Source organism: Pteropus vampyrus, unplaced genomic scaffold (assembly GCF_000151845.1).
Source record: "Pteropus vampyrus isolate Shadow unplaced genomic scaffold, Pvam_2.0 Scaffold335, whole genome shotgun sequence".
Taxonomy (NCBI): Eukaryota; Metazoa; Chordata; class Mammalia; order Chiroptera; family Pteropodidae; genus Pteropus; species Pteropus vampyrus.
Genome location: NW_011889116.1, coordinates 3,873,538 through 3,892,431, shown reverse-complemented (window position 1 = coordinate 3,892,431; position 18,894 = coordinate 3,873,538). Strand labels below are relative to the sequence as shown.

The window sequence follows — 18,894 nt, the reverse complement described above, 5'->3', positions numbered from 1 at the left end:
TCTAAAGGAGAGCTTAGCTGGATACATTATTCTATCTAAGCTGGTAGTTCCTTTCATTTAATAGTTTAAATATTTGATTCCATTCCTTTCTGGCTTGTAAGGTTTGCGCTGAGAAATCTGATGATAATCTAATGAGTTTTCCTGCCCTGAGAATTCCATATGTGTTGATGATTTTTGATAACTTTCTTACAATATGTCTTGGTGAGGGCCTTTTTGAATTGAGATAATTGGGTGTTTTGTTGACTTCTTGAATTCCAAGTTTCAGCTTATTCCTTATTTTGGAAAATTCTCATCAACTATTTGTCTGAAAATGCTTTCTAGTCTCTAATCCTTTCCCTCCCCTTTGAGAATACCCATTATTCTTAAGTTCCCTCTCCTCATTGTATCAGCTCGTTATTGCATTTCTCTTTCATTATTTTACACTCTCCTGTTTCTCTCTCCTTCTTTCTCATTTATTTTTAGATTTCTATCTTTGCTATCACTGGTCTTTTTCTCCATTTGGTTGACTCTATTTCCCAAGCTTGTTATTTCATTTTTCAACTCTTGAAGTGTTTTTACTTTTTTAATCTTCAGAAGGTCTATTTAGTTCTTTTTGAGGATTTTAATCTCCTTGCTAAAGAATTCATTCTGCTCATCTAGTTGTTTTTTCAATTCTTGAAATCTTTGATATGATGCGTTTCCTATCTCATTGACCTTTTTTCAGAAGTACCTTCCTGAATTCTCTGTTATTTAAATTGCATATTACTATGCCTTTAAACTTATTTTCTGGAGGTTTTTCTCTGTCTTTCTGAGATACCTTGTCACCTTGGTTGTTCATGGTGTTTAATGGACTATTTCTCTACCTGGGCATTAATGGAAGTATATTCTGCTCTTTTCCAGAAAGAATATTTATTATATAAAGGTCTCTCTTTAGCCTGTTGTAAGGAAGGTGCTTTTCTTTTGGTTTCCAGTAGGAGGCGTGTAAGTCTCTTGAATCTCTGCTTTATACAAAGCCTTAATAGTACCTTTTTTATTTTCTCGTAGATATTTTATTTCGCTTGCTATCCTCAGTTTCAGTCCTTGTCAGTGTTAGTGACAGTCTCAGCTGTGTTTACTCAGATTCTCTTGGGGCTCTGTCGTGATTGGTCTCGGAAAGTATGGAGGAAGGGGCCATCTGCATTGGGAGTTGGGGGCTGAGGTTCAGCCTCGATTTTGCAGCTGCAGCTGGTAAAAATCAACTGTTGTTTATCTGCAGTCCAGTCTCGCTTCTCTGCTCTCTGCCCTGATGACTGGGCCCAGCTGCTGGCTGCGTGGAACTTACAGCCCTCCTAGGCAGGGCTTTTCTGGAAATCACCAAACCTTCTCCCCTCTCTCTCCTCCTGCAAGAAACTCCAGGGGCTGTGAGAGGCAGGTTCTTTATTTCTCCCAGTCCACCGTCCGACACCCAGGGTTCTGACCTGTCGTAGCTCTTATGCGCAGATCTCACACTCAGATGGGAAAGTGTGCACTTTGGGTGTTTTTTTTTTTTTCTTTTTGAGTTTTAGATGCTCAACTTATTGTCGTTTCAAAGGGAAAGATCTGGAGATGTCTCTCACTCTGCCATGTTTTTCTAAAGTGTACCGATTGTTATGTAATTTAATTGAAATTATAATGCACTCATTGGAGGAAGGGAGCACCTCTACCCCACCTTAACTTAGGATCAATCCCACCCTCTCGGCTATCTACTCCACCGTCTTGACTGGAACCCATCAAATAAATTGGTTATTGATAAATTTTACTTTTCTTTCCAAGAATGTCTTAACTCTGATCTTTTATGACACCCATTTCCCTTGTTTCTTACCCAGAATAATAATCTTTCCATTTTCCAGTTGATTATACTTAAAACTGTACAACCTAGGCATTATTTTGGCCATTTCTGTGTCACTCACTGTCTATTCCTTAAAATAAAACCACAGTTCCTACAATTCCTATAGTTCAATGAAACTCAAATTTCAACATACACCACCTGAAATTCTCATTAAAGCACAGAATGCTAGACCCAAGTTTCAGAGGTTCTAATTCAGTAGGTCTAAGATGAGGACCACACTTTGACTTTGAGCAGAGTCTCTGCTCTAGAACAGAGGCTGTTCTCAGCCTTACCTGTACAATGGAATCATTTAGAAAGTTTTTTGTGTATACTTATGTAAGTTCTTTTCTCCAAAGATTCTGATTTTTTGTGTATGTGTGGATTGAGACCCAGGTATAGATATGATTTTTTTTTTAGGCGAGGCAACCCTTGGTAGACCTCACAGATTGCAAGGAACTTGTCAGCTTACAATCCCTTATTTTTTATTTTTCATGCCTACAGGACCTGGTCTACCTAGGTGGTCTCCCATCCAAGTACTAACCAGGACTGATCCTGCTTAGCTTCCGAGATCAGATGGGATTGGGCTTGTTCAGGGTGGCATGGCAGTAGACTGGATATGATTTTTAAAAAATTTCTAACGTGTAGTCAGAGTTGAAAAATCACTGCTGTAAATATTGTCTCACAAATATATTTTGATTCCTTTTTATTCTTTTATGCCCATCACCTTTAAATATTTTTCCATTAACTACAGAATATAGGACATACTCCTTAGCATGTCTTACAAGGCCATTTACAATCTCATTGCATTCATTCATCCATTAAAAAAAAATCTGTTGATGATGATGGTTGTAAAACAATATGAATGGACATAATGCCCCTGAAATTTTCAATTAAATATTATTACAATAATAAATACTATTTATTACCACAATTAAAAAAAATAAATTGATCACCTTTTAAGCATCAGGTAACTCCACAAATCATCAAACTTCTTGCTTTTTCCTGAACATACCAGGCAAATTCATGTTAAGTCTTAACTGTATGGAATGTCCTCTCATCCCTGACTGGAAAACTCCCTTCTGACATTAAATATATAGTAAATGTCCCTTCCTACATAAAGACTTCTCAAATTGCCAACTACAAAGAAAATTATCATATTAAGATTATTATTAAGAGTGTATTGACTTCTGGGCATGACAACAGGGTTGAGAAATGATGGACTTGTCTTTCCTCATGACCACATCAAAATTATAACTAAACTACAAAACAAACATCATTAAGAATCTCCTGAAGTCTAGCTGAACAGAAATCCTATAACTAAGGACATAGAGAAAAAGACACATCAAGACTGGTAAGAGGGGCAGAGATGCAGAACAGGCTATGTTCCCCATATGCATGTGTAGTGGTTAAAAATTTGGGGATAACTATTGCCACTGTTATTTAATATAACATTGGAGGTCCTAGCAAGTACAATCAGACAAGAGAAAGATATAAAAGGCATCCAAATAGGAAATGAAGAAGTCAAACTATCGCATGCGGATGACATGATTTTCTACATAGAAAACCCTAAAGACTCCACAAGAACACTACAAACAATAAGCAAATACAGTAAAGTTTCTGGATACAAAATCAATGTTCAAAAATTCATAGCGTTCCTATACTCTAATAATGAAGTGACAAAAAAAGAAGTAGAAAAAATAATTCTTTTTGCAATTGCAACAAAAAGAAGATATCTCAGAATAAATTTAATGGAACATGTGAAGGACCTATATATATATAACGAAAACTATAAGACCCTATTAAAAGAAATTGAAGAAGATACAAAGAAATGGAAAGATATTCCGCATTCTTGAATTGGAAGAATCAACATAGTTAAAATGACCATATTACCTAAAGCATTATACAAATTTAATACAATCTCCATCAAAATCTCATCGGCATTTTTTAAAGAAATAGAAAAAATAATATTCAGATTTTTATGGAAGCACAAAAGACCCCAAATTCCCAAAGCCATCCTGAGAATAAAGAATGAGACTAGAGGCATTACTCTGCCTGACTTCAAATTATTCTACTAAGCGGCAGTAATCAAAACGACATGGTTTTGGCAGCAAAACAGACACACGGACCAGTGGCACAGAAGCAAGAGTCCAGAAGTAAACCCATATTTATATGAGCAAATAATTTTTGACAAAAATGTCAAAAACATACAGTGGAGAAAGGAAAGCTTCTTCAATAAATGGTGCTGGGAAAACTAGAAAGCCACTTGAAAAAGAAGGAAACTAGACTGTTGTCTATCACCACACACCAGAATTAACTCAAAATGGATTAAAGACCTAAATATAATATATGACCTGAAACAATAAAATGCATAGAAGAAAACATAGGAACTAAATGCAAGGACTTTGGACTTAAAGAGGTTTTTATGAATTTGGCCTCAATGACAAGGGAAGTAAAAGCTAAAATAAATCAATGGGACTACATCAAACGAAAAAGCTTCTGCTCAGCTAAAGAAATCGTCAACAAAGTAAAGAGACAACCATCCAAATGGGGAAAATATATTTGTGAGCAACACCTTTGATATGGGCCTAATATCCAAAATATACAAAAAAACTCATACAACTCAATAACGACAACAAAAATGATTCAATCAAAAAATGGGCAGAGGACCTGAACAGACACTTCTCCCTAGAGGACATACAAATGGCCAACAAATATTAGAAAAGATGCTCAACATCGCCAGCTATTAGGGAAACGCCAATCAAAACCACTATGAGATACCATCTCACACCTGTTAGAATAGCTATAATCAACAAGACAAGTAATAAATTTTGGAGAGGATGCAGAGAAAAAGGAACCCTCATCCACTGCTGGTGGGACTGCAAATTGGTTCAGCCACTATGGAAAACAGTATGGAAGTTCCTCAAAAAAAACAAATATTGATCTACCATATGATCTGGCAATCTGTCTACTGGGCATTTACCCCAAAGACTTAAAAACCCATACCCGAAATGGTATTTGTACACCAATGTTCATAGCAGCATTTTTCACAGTGGCCAGGACATGGAAACAACCGAAGTGTCCTACAATAGTTGATTGGCTAAAGAAGCTGTGGTACATATATACAATGGAATATTACTCAGCCATAAGAAGTGAGAAAATACTGCCATTTGTGACAACATGAATGGACCTCGAGATAATCATGCTAATAGAAATAAGGCAAAGAGAACAAGTCGAAAATCACATGATATCACTTACATGTGGGATATAAACCTAAAAGCAACAAATGAACAGAACAAACAGAGACTAATGTACATGGACTATAGACTAGTGGTTACCAGAGGTTAGGCGGTGGTTGAGGAGGGGGAAGATGGATGGGGTAAAAAGTGTCATATATTGGGGGGTTGGGTGAGGGTGAAATGGGTAAAAAGGATCAAATATATGGTAGCTGAAGGAAACTGAACCTTGTGTGGTAAACACACAATAGAATATACAGACGTCAAATTATAATATACACCTGAAAATTATATCATTGTATTAATCAATGTTACAGCAATAAACTTAATTTAAAATAATTAGGGGCTATATCAGCTGCAGAGATCTCCCCCTGAGGAACAAGGGGTTCCAGCCACACACCAGGCTTCCTAGCCCAGAGTTGCAGTGCTGGGACAAGAGTCCCCAAGCTTCTGACTGTTAAAACCAGTGGAGACTGTGGCTGAGTGTGATGGAGGGTGGCTAGAGTTCCAGGTGTTACACTTAAAGGACCCATGCACTAACTTACTATTAATAGACTTACTTGCTCTGAGTTCCAGTGCTGGGGCAGTAGCTTATAAAGCACCAGGGACATATGGGGAGGAACTGAATTTTCTGCCTTCAGGGTATTGGCTGAAATGGTTGCTTTCCCTGAGACAAAAGTACTGGCAGAATCCATTGTTCTTATGTTGATCCCTCCCCCATCTCAGCATGTATATACAGGTGCCCTCCTTATCTGACTCTTTATCAAGCCAGCTAGCACAGTTCACCCAGCCCTGGTGATTCCCTGAGACCCCACCCTACCCTATTTGTAGGCCCACTCAAGCCACTGCCAGTTGCTTTTTTGTATAAACGTCCTGTCTTGGTTAATGTTGCATACTTTCCTAAAATTTCTCAAAAGTTTACAATCTCCAAAGAAGTAGCATCTGGCCTCAGTGAGCCCCATACCCCTTACTAAGCAGCCTGAAGCCTGGCAATAGTAGCAGGCAGCCTTGCTTCATGTCTTAGATTCTCTCAGGCACCTCCAAGGAAAGCACAGGTAAAGGACATCTGAAGATTGCTTGTGGATTATACCAGGTAGCCCCAGGCAGAGTACTGTTAACAGCTGGACTTCTCCTGTGGTAACACTGATCCTAGGAGGACCAGGAGTCTGGCACATCCAGTGGCCAGTTTCAGACCGTGCCAGAGCACCACTGGACCACAGCCACAGATAACACATCAAAAGAGCAGACTGGGAAGACAATACAGTCATACTAAAGTGAATCCTGCTCTGTAAGGTCAACCCCTGCACAATAGCTTCTCCACTGTAGTCACTGACAAGCCCTCACAACCGATTAACCTGTGAGGGTCAGTTCTATCCATTGACCTACAAACAGCAACCAAGATTCACCTACAACAAGAAGGCAAAAACAACCCACACAAATGACACACCTACAGCACCTGGATCAGGTGACAAATGAGACAGTGCCACTAGGAACCATAGGACGCCTACTATATAAAGTTACTCTACCAAGACTGGAATACAAAGTAGCTCTAGCTAATACATAGAAACAAATGGAGGGAGTCAGCCAAAAAGGGCAGACAAAGAAACATGTTGCAAATGAAAGAACAGAACAAAGCTCCAGAAAAAGAACTAAACAAAATATAGACAAGCAATCTACCAAATGCAGAGTTCAAAATACTTGTTATAAGAATGCTCAATGATCTCAGTGAGAACATCAACAAAGAGATAGGAAACATAAAAATAGACAGATAAAACATAAAAAGAGCCAGTCAGAAATTAAGGCAATAACTGAAATAAAGACTAGAGTAGAGAGGATCAATGGAAAATTAGATAAAGCCTTTGCTTTATCTAATGTAGAAGATAAGTTAGCAGAAAGTCAATCAGAATATCAATAAGAAAAAAGTATCCAAAAAATTAGGATAGTTTAAGGGACCTCTGGGATAACATCAAGCATATCAATATTTGAATCAGTGGGGTGCCAGAAGGAGAAGAGCGAGTGCAAGGGTTTGAAAACCTATTTGAAGAAATAATAACAGAAAGCTTCCTGAACCTGGTGCAAGCAATAGACATCAAAGCCCAGGAAGCCCAGAAAGTCCCAAACAAGATGAACCCAAGGAGGCCCACACTAAGACATATCATAATCACAATGCCAAAGGTTGATGGTAAAGGGAGATCCTTAAAAGTACCAAGAGAAAAACAGCTACCTACAAGGGAGCTCCCATAAAACTATCAGTTGATTTCTCAACAGACACTTTGCAGGCCAGAAAGAATTGACATGAAATATTTGAAATGATGAAAAGCAAGGACCGACAACCAAGATTACTCAGAAATGCTATCTTTTAAAGTCTAAGGACAGACAGATAAAGAGCTTCTCAGGTAAGAAAAAGATAAAGAAATTCATTACCACCAAACTAATATCAAAATAAATGTTAAAGAAACTTCTAGAAGAAAAAATAAAAAAAAGATAAAAAGTATGAGTAATAAAATGCAATAACTAAATATCTATCAACAATTACTTTAAATGTAAATGTATTCAATACTTCGGTCTAAAGACATAGGGAGGCTGAATGGATAAGAAAAGAAGACCCTTACATATGATGCTTACAAGAGACTCAATTCAGATCAAAAGACACACAAAGACTGAAAAGTAAAGGGATGGAAAAATATGTTTTATGAAAATAGAATTAGATAAACAAAAAAAACTGAGGTAGAAATACTTATACCAAAAAAAAAAAAAAAAGACTTTAAAACAAAGCTATAACAAGAAACAAAGAAGGACTTAGTAATACGATCTTTGGGTATTTATCTGAAGAAATTCAAAACACTACTTCAAAGGTACATGTGCATCCTTATTTACAATTGTCAAGATATAGAAGCTACCAGGGTTTCTGTTAATGAATGAAAGGAAAAGAAAGGATTGTTGCATATATAAAAAGATTATTACTTGGCCATTAAAATGAATGAAATATTGCCATTGCAATAACATGAGTGGACCTAGAGGGTATTGTGCTGAATAGAGTAAGTCAGACAGAAAAAGACAAATGCCAAATGATTTCACTTATATGTGGAGCCCATATAACACAATAAAGGAAAAAAGATAAAATTATAAATCATAAAATGGCAATAGCTACATATCTATCAACAATTACTTTAAGTGTAAATGAATTAAATGCTCCAATCAAAAGACACAGGGTAGCTGAATGAATAAGAAAACAAGACTCATACATGTGCAATTTACAAGAGACCCACTTCAGATCAAATGACAGAGACAGATTGAAAATAAAGGAATGGAAAAAGATATTTCATGAAAATGGAAATGAAAGAAAAGCTGTGGTAGCAATACTTTTATTAGACAAAATAGACTTTAAAACAAAGGCTATAATAAGAAGCAAAGAGGAAAATTACATAATGATAAAGGGATCAATACAACGAGAGGACATAACTCTAGTAAACATATATGACTTCAACATAGGAGCGCCTACATATATAAAACAATTATTGACTGGTATAAAGGGAGAAGTCAACAGTAACACACTCATAGTAGGAGATTTTAACACCCCATTGGAACCAATGGACAGATCTTCCAGACAGAAAATCAATAAGGAAATGACAGGCTTAAATGACACAGTAGACCAGATGGATTTAATTGATATTTACAGAGAGTTTCACCCTAAAGCAGCAGAATACACATTCTTATCAAGAGCACATGGACACATTTTCCAGGATAGACCACATGATAGACCAATAAACAAGTCTCAATAAATTTAAGAAGATGAAATCATATCAGATGGCTTCTCCAATCACAATGGTATAAAACTAGAAATCAACTACAGAAAAATACTGAAAAGTACACAAACACATGGAGGCTAAATTACATGCTACTAAACAACTTGCTACTAAGCCTTGATATTAACAATGACATCAAGGAAGAAATTAAAAGATACCAAGAGACAAATGAAAATGAAAACACAATGATCCATGGGATCTATGGGACACAGCAAAAGCAGTCGTATGCAAAATATTCATAACAATGCAGGCCTATTTCAAGAAATAAGAAAAATCTTAAGTAAATAATCTAAACTCAAAAGAACTAGAAAAAGAGCAGCAAACTAAAACCAAAGTGAATACAAAGAAGGAGTTACTAAAGATCGGTGTGGAAAAAAACTAAATAGAGTTTAGAAAAACAATACAAAATATCAATGAAACCAAGAACTAGGTTTTTGAAAGGATAAAAAAAAAATTGATAAGCCATTAACCAGATTCGTCAAAAAGAGAGAAGATCCCCATAAATAAAATCAGAATTGAAAGAGAACTACAGACTCCATAGAATTACAAACGATTATAAGAAATTGGACAATCTGAAATAAATGGATAGATTTCTAGAAACATACAAACTTACAAGACTGAGTCAAGAAGAAACAGAAAATCTGAATAGACAGATTACCACCAACAAAATCAAATCAGTAATAAAAAGTCCAAAAAACAAGTTTGGATAGGATGGCTTCACAGTTAAATTTACCAAACATTCAAAGAAGGATTAACACCTATTCCTCTCAAACTAGTCCATAAATTTTAAGAGAAGGAAGGCTTTCTAACTCTTTTTAAGAGGAAACCATTATCCTGATTTCAAAACTAGGCAAAGTCAGGAGACTGATGTCAGAAATATGGCAGAGCGAGAGATGTCCCCAGTTCTCTCCCCTTGAAACAAGAATAAGATGAACATCTAAAACTCAACAGAAAACACCCAACCTGCACACAAGCACGTCTGAGAGTGGGATCTGCACATAAGAGCTACCACAAGTCAGAATCCTGGGAGTCAGGAAGTAGACTGGGAGAAACAAAGAAGCTACATCTTGCAGCTGGAACTCCTGTAGAAGGAAGGGGAAGGGGAGAAGTTGTGCCAAGTTCCCTGAACATTCCTGCCTGGGAGAGCGGTGAGCTCCATGCGGCCGAAGGCAGTGCCCAGGGATCAGGGCAGAAAGCAGAAAGGTAGGGACAGCAGAAAAGCAGGAAAGGCAAAGAAGAGGGAATGGCAAAGAAGCAACAATTAATTATTACTAGCGACAGTTGTAATAAACACAAGGTTGAGTGAGATCCCTCAACACCCAATCCAGAGGGCCTCATCCCCATATCTTCCAAGACCGAACACCGTGTAGCACCAGGAAAATCTGAGCAAAAGTTATGGAAACTGTTGCTAACACAGAGACTGAGATTGAGGATGGCAAGCATAATTAAACATCTATGAGAAAAAATAGGCATTAATAAGACTTTATAAAAAGCAGGAATCCAAGAGGCTTAGATGACACCTACTGGAAAACAAAAGAAAAATGTCATCTTAGCAACATGATAAAGAGAGATCTTTATACAATAAATCTACTTTCTGGAAAGAAAAAAAAAAGCAGAATACACTTCCATTAATGTCCAGACTGAGAAATAATCCATTAAAGACCATGAACAACAAGGTGACAAGGCATCTCAGAAAAAAAAGAGAAAAATCTCCAAAAAATAGCTTAAAGACATAGAAATATGCAACTTAAATGACAGAGAATTCAATATGGTACTTCTGAAAAATTCACTGAGATCCAAAATAATTCACAGCAACAATATCAGGAATTGAAAAAACAACTGGATCTGCAAAATAAGTTATTTAGCAAGAAGACTGAAACCCTCAAAAAGAACCAAATAGAACTTCTAGAGATGAAGAACACACTGCAAGAGTTGAAAAATGAAATAGCAAGCTTGGGAAACAGAGTCGACCAAGTGGAGGAAAGGATCAGTGATATTGAATATAGAAATCTAGAAACAAATCAGAAGGAAGAAGTGAGGAACCAAAGAATAAAAAATAGTGAAAGAGAAATACAAGAACCAGCTGATAACATCAGGAGAGGAAACAAGAATAATGGGCATTCTCGAAGAGGAGGAAAAGAGCAGGGATTAGAAAGCATTTTCAGAAAGATAGTTGAGAATTTTCCAAATCTAAAAAATGAACTGTAGCTTGGATATCAAGAAGCCAACAGAAAACCCAATTATCTCAACCCAAAAAGCCCTTCTCCAAGACACATTGTATTAAAATTATCAAAAATCAATGACAAAGAATTCTCAGGACAGCCAAGAAAAAGAAGATGGTAACCTATAAAAGAAAACCCAATAGATTATTGTCGGACCTCTCAACACAACCTGTACAAGCCAAAAGGGAGTGGAAACAAATATTCAAACTATTAAGTGAAAGGAATTGCCAACCAAGAATAATAGACCCAGCAAAACTCTCCTTTAGATATGAAGGAAGAATAAAGACCATTCTAGACTTAGAAAAATGGAGGGATTTTTTTACTATGAGGCCTACATTACAGGAAATACTGAAAGGGGTTGGCTCATCTAGAATGAAATGACGACAAAAAAAGATATAACTATGAGTAAGGCGACTAGCAGGCAGATAGAAGCGGAAGAGTGCAACCCTTAGTAAGAACGGACATTATAAGGTTAAACAGTAAGAAGAGTTTTGCTATTGCAAAATAATAATGAACGTTCAGCATACATACGGACAAATCGAGACAACAATAACAGAAAAGGAGAGGATTTAAAGATCCATATTTGCAAAGGGGAATGAGATAAGGCACACATGGAAGAAAATGGACTAGTATGTCTATATATATGTATGTATATATAAATACCCTCTACATGATTGTAATGGTAACCACACAGCAAAGATTCTGAACATAAAACAAGAAAGACCAGAGTGAAAATTCACAAAATATAACCAAAATAAAAAATAAAATAGACACACAAGGACAAGGAAACAATGGAAATACCAAGCTACCAGAAAGCAAAAGATAAAATGACTATAGGAAAACCTCTTTTTCAATAATCACCCTAAACATAAATGGACTGAACACACCAATAAAAAAGCACATAATTGCAGTTTGGATCAAAAAACAAAACTCAACCATATGCTGCCTCCAGGAGACACATCTCAGCTCCAAAGACAAATATAGACTCGAAGTGAAAGGGTGGAAAATGATATTTCAAACAAATGGTGTTCAGAGAAAAGCAGGAGTAGTGGTACTAATATCGGAGGAGAAATGATGACAAACACCGCAGAAATGCAAAAGATCATACATGAATACTACGAAAAACCATATAACACCAAATTTAATAACCTAGAAGAAATACACCAGTACTTAGAAAGATACAATCTTCCTAAACTGAATTGAGAAGAACTGGAAAATATAAAAGGACTGATCAGCGGTATGGAAATTGAAACGATCATAAAACCTACCAAAAAGTAAAAGTCCATGAACAGATGGTTTCACCAGTTTATTCTACCAAACATTCAAATAAGATCTAATACCTATTCTCAAACTCTTTCAAAAAATTGTAGAGGAGGAAATACCTTAAAACTCATTTTATGAGGCCATTATTACACTGATACCAAAACCTGCTAAAAATAATGCAAGAAAAGGAAACTACAGACCAATCTCTTTCATAAACACAGATGAAAAAAATCCTAAATGAGATACTAGCTAACGAATACAGCAACATATTAAAAAGATTATACACCATGATCAAATGGGCTTCATCCCAGGGGCACAGGGATTGTTCAACAAATGCAAATTGATAATTATGATACACTACATAAAAAATTAAAAAGGAAGAATCATATGATCATATTGATAGATGCAGAAAAAGCCTTTGACAAGATCCATTTATGACCAAAACACTTAACAAAGTCGATATAGAAGGAAAGTACTTTATCATAATAAAGACCATATATATGACAATCCCCATTCAACATTATACTTAACGGTGAAACTTAAAAATATTTCCTCTAAGATCAGGAACAAGACAAGGCTGTTCACTAGTGCCACTGTTATTCAATATAACATTGGTGGTCCCTATGAATGCAATAGGGCAAGAGAAAGATATAAAAGACATCCAAATAGGAAACGAAGTCAAACTGTCACTATTTGTGGATGACATAATTCTCTATATAGAAAACCCTAAAGACTCCACAAGAACACTACTAGAAACAATAAGCAAATATAGTAAAGTTTCTGGATTCAAAATCAATCTTCAAAAATCCATAGCTTTCCTATACTCTAATAATGAAATGTTTGAAAATTAAGGGTAAAAAATAATTCCTTTTGCCTTTACAAGAAAAAGAATGAAATAAAATACTTAGGAATAAGTCTAGTGAAATATGTGAAGGACCTATATAATTAAAACTGTAAGACTGTATTAAAAAAAATGAAGAATACACAAAGAAATGGAAGGATATTTTGTGTTCTTGGAATGGAAGAATTAACATAATTAAAACGATCTTATACCTAAAGCATCATACAGATTTAATGCAATCACCATTAAAATCCCATTAGCATTTTTTAAAAGAAATAGAACAAAAATTATCAGATTTTTATGGAAGCACAAAAGACCCTGTATTGCCAAAGCCATCCTGAGAATAAGAATGAGACTGGAAGCATAACTCTGCCCAACTTCAAATTATACTTCAAAGCGGTAATAATCAAAACGGCATGATATTGACAGAAAAACAGATACACAGACCAGTGGAACAGAATCAAGATTTCAGAAGTAACCCATGTTTATATGGGCAAATGATTTTTGAAGAAAAACACAAAAACATACAGTAGAGAAAGGAAAGCCTCTTCAATAAATGGTGCTAGGAAAACTGGAAAGCCACCCGCAAAAGACTGAAACTAGACTGTTGTCTATCACCACACACCAGAATTAACTCAAAATGGATTAAAGATATGAATATAAGATCTGAAACAATAAAATGCATAGAAGAAAATATAGGAACTATACTCATGGACCTTTGACTTAAATAGTCAAAGTCTTGAAAACCCATATCTGAAAACCCATATTGAATTTGACCTCAAAAACAAGAGAAGTTTAAGCCAAAATAAATGAATGGGACTACATCAAACTAAAACTTCTTCACAGGAAAAGAAATCATTAACAAGATAAGGAGATAACCATCCAAGTGGGAGAAAATATTTGCAAAGCCTCTGTTAATGGCCTAATATCCAAAACATACAAGGAACTCATACAATTCAAAACAACAACGACAAAACAAACCATTTCATCAAAAAATGGGCTGAGGACCTGAACAGACATGTCTCCTAAGAAGACATACAAATCACCAACGGACATATGAAAAAATAGGTCTATGGCCATTCCACCCTGAACAAGCCCAATCCCGTCTGATCTCAGAAGCTAAGCAGGGTCAGGCCTGGTTAGTCCTTGGATGGGAGACCACCTAGGAAGACCAGGTCCTCTAGGCGTAAAAAATAAAAATAAGGGATTGTAAGCTGACAAAGTCCTTGCAATCTATGAGGTGACCTAAAAAAAAAGGTCAACTTACTAGCCATTAGGGAAACACAAATCAAAACTACAATGAGATACCATCTCACACCTGTTAGAATAGCTATAATCAACAGGACAAATAATAACATGTGTTGAAGAGTATGTGGAGAAAAAAGGAACCCTCATACACTGCTCATTGGACTGCAAATTTGTACGACCACTATGGAAAACAGTATGGAGGTTCCTCAAAAACTAAGAATTGATCTACCATATGATCCAGCTATCTCTCTACTGGGTATTTACCCAAAAGTCTTGAAAACCCATATCTGAAAATATATATGTACACTGATGTTCATAGCAGCATTATTCATGGTGACCAGGATATGGAAGCAATTGAAGTATCCTATGACAGATGATTGGATAAAGACACTGTGGTATAAATATACAATGGAATATTACTCAGCCATAAGAAGAGGTGAAATACTGCCATTTGCAACAACGTGGATGGACCTTGAGATAATCATACTAAGCAAAATAAACCATATAGGAACACTTGAAAACCATGTGACGTCACTTATATGTGGAATATAAACCGAAAAACAACAAACAAACAGGACAAACAGAGACTCATGAACATGGACGATTGATTAGTGGTTACCAGAGGGTGGGAGGCAGGGGAACAGGGGAGGTAGATGGATAAAAGTAGTCCAATATATTGTGACAGAAAGAAACCTAACTATGGATAGTGAACGCACAATGCAATACATACACACACACACACGTACACACACACAAACATATACCTTACTGCTAAATTTTACACCTGAAACTTACTGTATTTCGTTAATCAATGTCACCATTAAAAAAAAATACGCAAGGGTGGTTCCATAGAGTAGTGGTTAGCATGTCTGATTTACACGCAGAAGGTCATGGGTTCAAGCCCTAGCAGATACCTCGGGTGTGCCAGGCCCTGGAAGCATCAGGCCCCCCAGGTGCGCCAGGCCCGGTGTGTGCTGCGAACATGTGGGAGGAGACGCCCGCCTTTAGAGATTCAGTTCTTAAGGGGAGTCGGCAACATCCGTAGGTCAGGGGTGGAAGTGGTGGTGGTGGTGGGGATTTTAAAAAAATGTAAGCGCAGTCAGTACAAAAAAAGAGAACTGTACGATGATATCCCTGATGAACTTTGATGCAAATATCATTAGCAAACCAAATTTAACAATACATTAAAAAGAACATACACCATGATCAAGTGGATTTATTCCTTGGATTTATTCCAAGTTTGATTTAATATTCACAAGTTAATTAGTGTGATAAACTACATTAATAAATTGAAAGATAACAATCATATGATCATATCAATAGATGCAGAAAAGGCATTTAACAAAATCCAGCATCCATTTTTGATTAAAAAATAAAATAAAAAACTCTTAGCAAGGTGGGAATAGTGAGAACATACCACAATATAATAAAGAGCGTATGACAAACCTACAGCTGACATCATATTCAATGGGGAACGTCTAAACTGTCACTATTTGTGGATGACATAATTCTCTATATAGCAAACCCTAAAGACTCCACAAGAACACTACTAGAAACAATAAGCAAATACAGTAAAGTATTGGATACAAAATCAACAATCAAAAAACTAGAAGAGAAGGTCGATTGAGATGGATTTAGTGCCTTAGTTTAAGTAGTAAATGAGGTGAGGAAGGAAGCCATATAGTTTTCCCCCATCTGGCCCTTCTTTTGAGTGTCCTGAGAGCCTAATTCTTCATTTGTTTCTTTGCTTGTACATAGTTGGTTCATTAAATTATTCTTTCCAATTTTCAATTTAATGTTGGTGTCGCTTTTAGTAATTGCAGGTATCTGTGGAAATAGGAGATGCTTCTGTGGCTTGTTGCAATTTTAGGTGCTCCCTTGTTTCCTGTTACGGGGACATTTTTAAGTTAGATTGTTTAGACTCATTGTCACTAAGGGTACTATCTGCTATGAATGAGCCACGATGTATGAGTTGGAATCAAATCTATACTTGGAATGTACTCAGTTGCTGTAGTTTATGTGTATGTATGCATGTCAGGGAGTAGGAGCAGCTTGTGCATATGTCTCTCTCTACATTTAAATAACTAATAAAAACCAAATCTGTAATTCCTGTTTGTAGTATTCAGTAAGAAATTTAGATGCATATTAAAGTACTTTGAAAACTGTAAACTACTTTATAAATTGAAGGAATACTAGCAAATATTTGAACAAATTGGATAGCCCCTAAAAATTTCTAATTAGCAGGGAGATCATGCTGGGCCAGGTGCAGAGATAAAACAGTAAATTTATTATTATCTCTATCCACTGGAGGAGAACATTGGCACAGTTAATCCAACAGCAGCAGATAATCTAGGCATCTTTGATATTTGAGTTAGAGGTGCATCATATTACAGATTTACTTTTGTGTTTTATTGAAACCAATAGAAATACCAGTTGCCTGTGTCTGAGCACAAGCACATAAGATAGGAAGAATTGATAGTTTAGGAATTAAACATTCACCTGACTAATCCACAGAGTAGTTATTTCTCATCAAAATACCAATTTTGAGATCTGAGATTATTCCATGTAACATCTAAGTCTATATTGCCTTACAGTATTCTCCATTTATTTTCAGTACATTTGGTTTATTGTTCTAACTAGATTATATGGCTTTAAAACAAATCTTTTTAAATGAAATGAAACTGTCATTGAGAAAAATTTAATGCAATGATTATTTTATTAGATTCTTTCACATACATTATCTCATTGACTTCTCAGAGCATTCATGTGAAATGGAATTTTAATCTCTTTTTATAGATGAAATGCTGAGAGCTTAAGTAACCCTGTGTAAGTTCACACCATCACTCAATGATGAGCTGGGATTCACAGCTAGGTATTTCCTTCACACATTACTGTTTTTTCATTTTTGGTAGTCCTTAGTCTCTTTTACCTGGCTCTGCAATATCTCTAAATGTTTGGGACAATATATTCCTTGTCTCTCAGTTAAGGGAGAAGTGACCCAGAATCTCTGTTAGCAATGTTAGAAAGGAGTCACAATTCATTAACTAGAAAAAGAGGAGCTAAAAACCCATTTGAGACTTTTCTAATGTAGGAATCTGGAAATTCTTTCATTGTTCCATGGTGAACACTTAAAGAGATTTTGAGAAGCTTACTTTGAGTCTTTCACTTTGTCTGTGAAGTTTTAAATGTGCAAGAAAAATGCTATTATTGTCAGGGGAACAGAGAGGTAGCTATTTCTCATAGGCACTAAGCCAGCTTATTTATTTTTCACCAGTCGCTCATTTTCTAAAAATGGATGTGCCATTTTTTTTCCTTTTTACAAGATGGAATAGGAACTCATTCATGTTAACTTTTCAGCTATAAAATCTACTTTTAATCCTTCACTGAAGTACTAGTACCTCAGCCAGGAGAAAAAGATCTCATTAAAAATAAAAATGATACACAGTGTCTATTAATCAATTGGATGAAACTACTTTATGCCCTAACTGTAAAATGTTGAAATGTCTCTTTTAAGGATCAATATTGTTTCGAAGTAACTAAAGCTAAATCAATATCAAATACTTTGCTTTGGTAACAGATTATTAGATTCTAGTGTTTCTGAATCTGTAACTATGAATACAGGCTGTTCAGCAATAGTTTGAAAGCAATTTTCCCCATTTTTCTTTTTAGATGATTTATTTGTGTTTTCGGTATATAATGAAACTCTTTTATAATATTACTGTTGAGGTAAGACAAATTTTCTTTGAGAAATTGTATTAGACTTTTATTGTATAAAGTTTTTAAGTCTCAAAGGATTTAATTTGACTTCTGTATGTCCAAAATCATGTAATAACAGGGTTCACCTGCATTATATATTATTGATTTCTGTTTACTCATTTTGGTTTCAGTGCACACTGTGATTAGGGAATTAATGAGTTCTCTGTTATGTGTTCGAGTATAAAAAGGCAAATTATAAGCCATAGCATTATTGCATGTCAAGATTGAGGAAAACCCTTAAAGTGTATGGTTAAAACTCTTATGTGAGGCTTGGATCAGTCCCCTGTACAGGCAAGCTACTTCAAATTTAGATTTGGTTAAATTAAGCATAATATTAGAGGGAAGGAGGTTGAACCATTCAGATACCTGGCAGGAAACAGATGATACCTTCTAAAGACAAATTTGGGAAAAGTTTAATTAGGGGTGTTTACAGAAGTATGGAGAGGGATATAGATACTAACTAGAGATAGTGACACACTCAGAGGCCAGCAATCATATGGAACTGTGGGAAGGAAAAAATAATTTTCTCTCTAACCTTCTAGGTTCATGGCTCCTCTAATTAAAAGACAGATTAACAGAAGAAAAACAAACAGAAATTTAACAACATATATACTGCCTGTATACTTGTTGAATGAACTCAAAACTATTCTGGAGGCTTTGGCTAGAAATAAATGATAAAGATTTATTCAAGGGTCTTTAG

The 18,894-nt window shown here is 35.8% G+C and overlaps 2 pseudogenes; one reads left to right on the top strand and one right to left on the bottom strand.

Annotated features, from left to right (window-relative positions):
- Positions 1-2,317: 2,317 nt before the first annotated feature.
- On the bottom strand, positions 2,318-2,436 carry LOC111730794 (annotated as a pseudogene).
- An 11,822-nt stretch (positions 2,437-14,258) lies between these two features.
- On the top strand, positions 14,259-14,377 carry LOC111730798 (annotated as a pseudogene).
- The last annotated feature ends 4,517 nt before the right edge of the window (positions 14,378-18,894 follow it).